Source organism: Petromyzon marinus, unplaced genomic scaffold (assembly GCF_048934315.1).
Source record: "Petromyzon marinus isolate PM22_M1 ecotype Great Lakes invasive population unplaced genomic scaffold, UKy_Petmar_22M1.pri1.0 PM_G_Scaffold_14, whole genome shotgun sequence".
Classification (NCBI taxonomy): Eukaryota; Metazoa; Chordata; class Hyperoartia; order Petromyzontiformes; family Petromyzontidae; genus Petromyzon; species Petromyzon marinus.
This window is the reverse complement of record NW_027422695.1, coordinates 2739822-2749573: the sequence shown is the minus strand read 5'-3', so window position 1 is coordinate 2749573 and position 9752 is coordinate 2739822.

Below are 9752 nucleotides of genomic sequence, written 5' to 3'. Positions count from 1 at the left end.
TTACTTCCAAACACACACACACACACACTTTGTCCTAACATCACTTATTCAATGTTTGACCCTCAGACAAAATGTTACATGCACGCGCACAATCAGACAAGTATTCATTCTAAATCATTGACGGGCATATTAACAACATTGAATTACTGCAACGAAATTGACTGCATCACGTTACATCGTATTAACAAGAAGTTATTTTACAAATACGCACCGTCTGCTTAACAGTGTATGTACAACAAACTATTGCTTTGTCATTCAAAACGAGTAGGCCGTTGCATGCTGGCGTCTGGGTCAAAATGTAGCAAATTCTAAACATTACGCTACAAATACTAAATGAGGGCGTTTCGATGGCAACACAAGCAATCGTCATCAGGTGGGACAAGCACAGCAGCAATAAGAACAAACTGCTGGAGTAGGCGCCTACTACTTCAGCAGTTTCTCTTGCTGTGGTTGTCCCACCTGAAGACGATTGCTTGTGTTGTGATCTAAACGCCGTGATCTGTTATGTTTCTACCCACGTGGTGACTTTACCAAAAGAACTCAAGAGTGTGGATTCCTGCAGTCACGAAAGCTTCGAATCAAGATTACCTACAAACTACACAACTGAGATGACGCATCAATCATCGCCCCCTACTGACAGGCTCTTGTCCACATGCAGGCTGGTGCAGGGCCACCACCTTGTGCCACACAGGGGCAGCTGCTACTTGGGGATGCTCTTCGAGTGTTTCAGACGAGGTACGACACAAATCTTCGTGTTGCTGAGGCGGTTAAGCAAGCACCATGTAAATACAAATATTATAACATAGTGAATGCTTGGGAGCTTATTGTCTCTCGCTCCTGGTTAAAGATCTACCCAACCCACTGGTCCACAAAGATTGGCCGCCCTTACTCTGCAGGTTGCACCTAGGAACTGAGTGTTCAACTTCACATTCTTGTCATTAAAGGCCTGTGACAAAGGTGCATCTATTGGAGCGACATCGTCTCTGGCTTACACATCTACCGGGTCTCCACTTGACTTTGGATTGTCTCGGAGGAAGTCCACCCACACCTCCACTTCCACAAACTGCTGGGAGTTGTCTCGCTCTGCCTCACAGTCAGAATTCTCCTCCTGCTTTACGTTGCCTCCATCGATGTGAAGGTCCCATTTTGGTGTTGAATCTTCATCTTCACATTTCACCTTCACTTCTTCACTCTTCACCATCACCTCTTCCCTCTTCACCATCACTTCTTCCCTCTTCACCTTCACTTCTTCCCTCTTCACCATCACCTCTTCATATTTCACCTCGATACCTTTAAAAGTGTCCAAGCTGGGATTTTCTTCCGGGTCTTGTTTCAAGAGGGATGGGCTTATTGTGGCACTTTGACTTTCACAAGCTTATTTCAGACTCCACTCCTTGTGGATCTTCTGATGCTTCTGTGTTTTCCAGTGTTCTATAAGATGTGGTTGCTGTGCAAACGCCTTCCCGCACGGAGTGCACCTGAAGGGTTTCTCTCCCGTGTGTGTTCTCTGGTGTATTACAAGAGTAGATGAAAGTGTAAACGCCTTCCCACACAGAGTACACTTGAAGGGTTTCTCTCCCGTGTGTGTTCTCTGATGTGTTACAAGATTACATGACTGTGTAAACGCCATCCTGCACATCGTGCACCTGAAGGGTTTCTCTCCCGTGTGTGTTCTCTGGTGTTTTACAAGATCAGAGGACTGTGCAAATGCCTTCACGCACAGACTGCACTTGAAGGGTTTCTCTCCCGTGTGTGTTCTCTGGTGTGTTTTAAGAACAAATGAACCTGAAAATGTCTTCCCACAAACACTGCACTTGAAGGGTTTCTCTCCCGTGTGTGTTCTCTGGTGTATTACAAGATTATATGACTGTGTAAACGCCACCCCGCACATCGTGCACCTGAAGGGTTTCTCTCCCGTGTGTGTTCTCTGGTGTTTTTTAAGAGTCGATGAATCTGAAAATGCCTTGTCACACACAGTGCACTTGAAGGGTTTCTCTCCTGTGCGAGTTCTCTGGTGCTGTGTCAAATTTCCAGTCCGATCCGTGCTGTATGCACGCTGGTCGCAATGTTGACTTGTCGTACCGAGCTGCTGTGCTGAGTGCATTTGCTCCATCAGACCAGCGTCAGCTGCAGACAGAAAATAAGAATATCCACACCATCTACACGTCAGTATCAAGCCATGGAGGAATTAATATATACAGTCACACGTGACTTAGACGTCTATATTCATTCATGTATTCATGACTAGCTGTACTGCCCGGCTTCGCCCGGGACTTTGATCCACCACGTCCGGCCGCCTTTGTCTCCCCAGTGGCGATGTTCACACCACAACAGCAGTTACTCGTTTTAGGCTGAGTCGACCTAGGGGAGGCCCAGAAGCGGTTTAAATAATCGTCGCCGGTGGTGGCCGTGAGCGGGAATCGAACTCGGGTCGCCGGGTTCGTAGCGTAGCGTAGCGCTAACCACTACACTACAATGTGTTACGCTTCCACATACACACAGACACAAAAACACACAGACACACACACAGACACACACACAGACACACACACACACAGACACAAAAACACAAACACACAGACACACACACAGACACACACACAGACACACACACAGACACAAACACACACACACAGACACACACACAGACACAAACACACAGACACACATAGACACACACACAGAGAACGCTAACCGCTACACTACAATGCGTTACACTTCCACACACACACAACGCTAACCGCTACACTACAATGTGTGACGCTTCCATATGCGAGGGTCACGTGACAGATTTAACGTCACAGCTCACTTGCCGTGCAAAAAATCTATACATTATTGAGCTCCCCCCCCCCCCCAATAAAAACCAAAAGTGTATTTGTATAATGTTTGCACGGTGTATAGTCTGGAAAGTACCCACATGGCAAATTTCCAGTTTGTTGCATGTCGGGAAGTACACTAAACATTTTGAACAGACACACACAATCACAACTTTGCCTTTTATATATATTTGGAGATGCAGTGAAAAACTTTCCCAAAATTCATCACGCGGTTTCAGTTTTTTGATTTTCAGTTTGATTTATTTTGGTTATAGTCCCGTGAGCCATTCGGCTCTTGAATCGGGTGCAACCACAACAAGCAACAAAACAAAAACACGACCAAGAAAATCATCTTACAGTGACTTTGTGTGACTGTGCAAACAGCACTGTCATGGCACGCAATGAGAGGGCAAATGTCATAAATATTCCTGTAAGCCCTCGCATCTTCAACATTAATGTTGCCATAGAAACGTTGTGGGCTTTTTTGCTTCATTTAAAAAAATATAGTATCTGTTATTTTAATTGTATTTTCTATCTACGTGACTTTACCGAAAGAACCAAGAATATTAATTCCTACAGTCACCAAAGTTTTAAGTCAAAACATTCACACACGTTGACAAAGCCTCACCTTGTGTTGTTGTGGGCAGGTCGCTTCTGATAACAAGAACGGTATAGCAGCTCAAGCGGGCTTGGCCTGCTAACAAAAGAAAATAAAAACTGCGTGAATATTTGCAATAAAACAAAGTTACAAAGTGGCGAGCCGGGTGAATTCAAATTAAACTTAAGCGAGATAATAAAAGTGAATGCAATCAGGCGAGGGCAGGAGGCCAGGCCCCGCGTTGTAAAGTTCCAACCTGGACATCGATTCCCATGCTCGCTGCTACTCAACTGACATCCCTACGAGAGAGAGCGAGGCTCTACCTTGGTAAACAACAACAACAACAACCACCACGACCACCACCACAACAACCACAACCGCAATGAGAATTTCTCACCTCGGATTTCAGTGCACGTCACGAGGTAACAGGAAGCGATAGCTTCGTGACGGCACGCGCAGCAGGTGACATGACGTCACTTCCGGGGAACTAGACATAGTTCATAGTTAGTTCATAGTTCATTTATTTGGTATAGCCCTGTGAGCCATTCGGCTCTTGAATCGGGTGCAACCGCAACAAACAAAAAACATGAACAAGAAAACATCTTAAAGTGACTTTGTGTGACTGTGCAAACAGAAAATACAGGAAAAAAATATCAAAATATTCCTGAAATAGCACCGAACACCAACACTGTGTGCAAAAATCCCAGTGGGATGCAAGTCAAATAACAACAACAACAACCACAAGACAACTAAGATTAAAGCCATCAGTCTAACTCCGTACTACAATAAACAAAAACATGGCCAAAACAAAAAAAACTTTTCGAAATCACCAAAATAAAAGCCATAAATCCAATGTAACAGTGATCATAGGGACTGTGATCGAATTTTTAACAATAAACTACATAAATAAATTATAGCACCAAAATCTAGAGCCATAATTTAGGCCACTGAATAGCAGTGGCAGCTAGAGTTGTACAACTCCTCTAGAGCAGTTTTGAGAGAAGATCTCATAGGTAGTGATTCAAGTTGCAGTTTATTGGCAATAGCATTCCAGACCCTGGGGGCATCAATAGCAAAGGCCCTTCCTCCAGTTTTTGTACGGCAATAGAGAATGTGAAGCTGGTAAATGAGCGAAGACCTGAGGTCAAATTTGTTCTTTGAAACAGAGAGGAGATCCAGTAGGTAGTCTGCGGAATTTTTTGTAAGTACATCGTGAATAAATAAGATCTGGTGCACGAGCCGTCGAACATTAAGAGATGTTAAGTTTGACCCAATGTAGAGATCACAGTGGTGAGTCCTATATAGGTAGTTCAATGCAAATCTTAAGGCCGAGTGATAGATGGAATCAAGCTTCTTCAGTACAGTACTTGGGGCTGATTTATACACGATGTCACAGTAGTCAAGTAGAGGCAGTATGGTAGCTTTTATCATTTCCAAACGGAACATTGGGGGGAAGCAGTGCTTGTGTCGATACAGAAAACCAATTTTTATTTTTGTCTTTTTACCAATATAATCAATGTGATCTTCAAAACTAAGTTTTGAATCCAGGATGACCCCAAGATACTTATAGATCTTGACTTGCTCTATTTGATAATTATTCAAGGAATGTAATTGGGGAAAAATAACTTCCTGCTTTAGTCCCGGAGAGAAGCATAGCACCTTGGTTTTGGAGGTATTCAGGACTAGTTTAAGAGAAACTAGCTGATGTTGTAGTTTGTTGAAATCACCCTGGAGCTTAGCAATCACGTCATCCGGAGAGCGGCCAGCAGTAATCAGTATCGTGTCATCTGCAAAAAGATTTACCCTGGAATGATCCAGTTCAGTGCCCAAGTCATTGACATAAAGAGAGAACAAGAGGGGGCCGAGGATGGAACCCTGTGGAACCCCTTTTGTTATCTTAACACTGTTTAACCTCCAACCATCTGTGAATACAGTTTGGGTGCGAGAAAAGAGGTAATTTTTAACCATTGTACTGTGTTCTCGGAAAAACCGAGGCAACTTAGTTTACTAAGCAGGGTGTTGTGGTCAACTGTATTAAAAGCTTTGGACACGTCAAGAAAAAGACAGGCACAGTACTGCTTATTATCAAGGCTATTGTAAATTTGATTCAAAGAGCCTAATGCAGCAGATGTGGTGCTGTATTTTTTCCGGAACCCAGATTGTTTTAGATGTAGTAGATTGTTGGTGGACAGGAAACTGCTAATTTGGTAGTTCAATAATTTTTCAAAAATTTTCATCAATGGGGACAAAATTGAGATAGGTCGGTAGTTATTGGGATCATCTTTAGGGCCCACTTTGTGAAGTGGACGGACATAGGAATGTTTCCATTCTAGAGGAACTGATGCTTCTTTGATGGACAGGTTGAAAATATGGGCTATAGGTTTGTATATTAGGTGACCAACAGTTAGTAGAGCAAAGATGGGAAAACTATCTGCTCCGGTAGAGGAGGACCCTTTGAGGTAGGACAGTTGTTTCAGAACATTACTTTCGTGGATTGGTTGGAAACTAAATTCGTTTAATGTTTGGACAGGGATGTAGGAATTTGCAGGAGCAGGGGTGACTCCCAATACATTATCAAAAAGATTACCAGCTTCAGAAAAATGAAGGTTAAAATTGTCAACTATTTTTTTGGGATCTGAAAAATATTCCCCATTTCGGTGAAGCTCAACGGGCAGATTTTCTGTTTTGGATGCCTTTTCGACAGATTTGATTGTTTTCCAAAAAATCCTGGCATTTCCATGTGATTCCAGGAGAGTGGAGGAAAAATAGGCATTGTTTGCATACCGTATTTTTTGTTACGCATCTATTCCTTAAAACCCTGTATTCTAGCCAGTCATTTACCAAATTACTTTTCTGAGCACATGCCCAAGCCTTGTCGCTAGTTTTCATGAGCTTTGTAATCAAAGGATCATACCATGGTGGGCGGTTGCCTTTAGTTTTAAATCTAACCAACGGAGCATGTTTGTTAAGAATTTGGAGAAACGTGCACCTGAAAGTCTCCCAAGCCGTAGTCAGGTTGGGGATATCACAGACCTTATCAATATCCGAGTGAAGCACATCATTTGTAAATGCCTGAGTGCTGAAGTGCCTCAAAGAGTGCTTCTCAACAATTTTAGGGGGGGCTTTGGGTCTGGCTGATGATCTCACACCAAAAATGAAGAAGTGATCACTAAGGTTATTACCCAGAACACCAGTCAGTGCGAAATTGTGAGGGGCATTTGTCAATAGGACGTCAAGCAGAGTTGACTGTCCCGGATTTTTTAGGTTGGGTCTTGTGGGGACATTTATTAATTGAAACAAGTTAAATTCATCTGTAAAATTTGTGGCCACGGCCGGCGGGTTTAGCCAATTCCAATTTAGATCACCCACTAAAATTATTTCACCTTTAGGGAGACCCCCAAAAAGCTCTCTCAGTGCCGATGCAGCTTCAACATCCTTCCCACAAGGCGGTCTATAGCAGCACACTACCAATATCTGTTGATTATTTGGGAGAGTTATTCTGAGAGCCAGACCTTCAAAGCAACATTTTTTAAACAAGGAGTGAGCTGGTAAACATGCAATAGTGTTACGAACATAGATAGCAATTCCACCTCCTTTAGATCCTCGGTCAAGCCGAAAAAGGTTGTAGTTTTCAATCGTAATCTGCAAGTCATTGACGGCAGGGGTGAGAAATGTTTCTGTTAGGCAAAAAATGTCCGGATCAAGATTTGCCACTTCTAGTTTTAGTTGACTTAATTTAATCACAAGCCCTCTGATGTTGACATGTAGAACACCAACACCTTTCCTGCCAGAAAAATCTACAGAATTATACGAGCTCTTTTCATTTGGGCCAGGATGAAGCTCAATACCACCCAGGAATAAGAAAAGTAGAATTAACAGTTTGCATAAGTATTTTCTGTGAAAGGATGAAGAGCGGCGAACCTTGGACGAATAGCAGCAGCTCGCAGATGGTGTTATTTTTAAGAGCAGAATGAAGTTTGGAAGGAGTGCTGGTGAAGTAATGGGACATAGATAGGGTTTAAAAGGATACAATGATGGAGTGTAGAAGTGTCTATGAGCTGTTTCATTTGCAGGTGTAGTGGCAAATCGAGCAACAAGTATTGAAGCAAAATATCGAGGGTAACCGTTTGTAGAGTTGAGTGTGGCACTAGATATGGCCGGGATGGACTGCAGTAGGACACACAGCATGGGAATAGCCATCTCTAAAAAATCCGGGGTATACACAGATTTACACACAAGTGGAATAGAAAAATATATATACTTGTAGGCCGAGCGTGAGAAAAACGTCTTGCCGCACTCGTCACACATGCACGGCTTCTCGCCCATGTGCTAGGGTTTAACAGCGCCCACCCCCCTCTCCCAGACAGCAGATTCTTGGCTGTTGTGGGCTCGGCTGAACCGCTTGCACCGCCTCCTTTCCCCGCCGCAGGATGGTACTCGAGCTAGCCCTTCTTGAGCTCAGCCCACGACTGGAATGTCGTTTCTTGGCCTGCTCCACGTGAATGAGTTAGCTGCGGGGTTTGCCATGGTGTGACACATCAGCTGAGCGTCAGCACGCTCCAGGTACCACTGTCTCAGCGGCAAGTGGGTAAGCCTCCCAGCAGGTGGGTAGACCTCCCAGCCGGTGGGTAGGCCTCTCCAGCGGCAGGTGGGTAGACCTCCCAGCAGGTGGGTAGACCTCCCAGCAGGTGGGTAGGCCTCTCCAGCGGCAGGTGGGTAGGCCTCCCAGCAGGTGGGTAGGCCTCCCAGCAGGTGGGTAGGCCTCTCCAGCAGGTGGGTAGGCCTCTCCAGCGGCAGGTGGGTAGGCCTCCCAGCGGCAGGTGGGTAGGCCTCTCCAGCAGGTGGGTAGGCCTCCCAGCGGCAGGTGGATAGGCCTCTCCAGCAGGTGGGTAGGCCTCCCAGCAGGTGGGTAGGCCTCTCCAGCAGGTGGGTAGGCCTCCCAGCGGCAGGTGGGTAGGCCTCCCAGCGGCAGGTGGGTAGGCCTCCCAGCAGGTGGGTAGGCCTCTCCGGGGCACAGTGTGGTGAGCAGTGTGTGTGAACAGTGTGGTGAGCAGTGTGTGTGAACAGTGTGTGTGAACAGAGTGGTGAGCGTTTGTGGTGAGTGTGGTGAGTGTGTGGTGTGGTGAGTGTAGTGTGGTGTTTGTGAGTGTGGTGTGTGTGTGGTGAGTGTGTGGTGAGCGTTTGTGGTGAGTGTGTGGTGAGTGTGTGGGGTGTTTGTGGTGAGTGTGGTGTGTGTGTGGTGAGTGTGTGGTGAGTGTGTGGTGTGTGTGTGGTGTGTGTGGTGAGTGTGTGGTGAGCGTTTGTGATGAGCGTGGTGAGAGTGTGGTGTGTGTGGTGTGTGTTTGTGATGAATGTGGTGTGTGTGTGTGGTGAGTGTGGTGTGTGGTGTGTGTGTGGTGAGTGTGGTGTGTGTGGTGAGCGTGGTGAGCATGGTGAGTGTGGTGAGTGTGGTGAGCGTGTGTGTGGTGAGTGTGGTGAGTGTGGTGGTGTGGGGTGTGGTAGTGGTGGTGTGGGGTGTGGTGGTGGTGTGGGGTGTGGTAGTGGTGGTGTGGGGTGTGGTGGTTTGGGGTGTGGGGTTTAGGGGAGGTGGTGTGGTGGTGTGGGGTGTGGTGGTGTTGTGGTGGTGGTTTGGGGGAGGTGGTGTGGGGTGTAGGGGAGGTGGTGTGGTGTGGGGGAGGTGGTGTGGGGTGTAGGGGAGGTGGTGTGGTGGGGTGTGGTGGTGTGGTAGTGGTGGTGGTGTGGGATGTGGTGGTGTGGTGGTGGTGGTGTGGTGGGGTGGTGGTGGTGTGGGGTGTGGTGGTGGTGGTGGTGTGGGGTGTGGTAGTGGTGGTGGTGGTGTGGTGGTGGTGGTGTGGGGTGTGGTGGTGGTGGTGTGGGGTGTGGTAGTGGTGGTGTGGTGGTGGTGGTGTGGGGTGTGGTGTGGGGTGTGGTGGTGGTGGTGTGGGGTGTGGTGGTGGTGTGGGGTGTGGTGGTGGTGGTGTGGGGTGTGGTGGTGGTGTGGTGGTGGTGGTGTGCAGTGTATGGGTGGTGGTGTTCTTTGTGTTTGAGCGGGGAATGTTTTCTCGTGCCAGGACGTACTTCTGTGGACCGCCGTTCGCTTCGTTGGGATTTCGATTTGACGATTCTGGTGGTTTAGTTGTGGTGGTGGTGAGTTTGAATGGTTTTAAGATCGCTAACTTGGTTGAACACAGGCACATAGTGTAGAATTGTTGTTAGATTGTTGAATGTGTGTAAAGTGTGTTTTGGTGTTACCTCGGGATATTCATAATGAATGGTCATTCAGTCCATGCTTATTTAATCCATTTAGAATGCAGTTAGACTGCAATAGTTACGTTGCA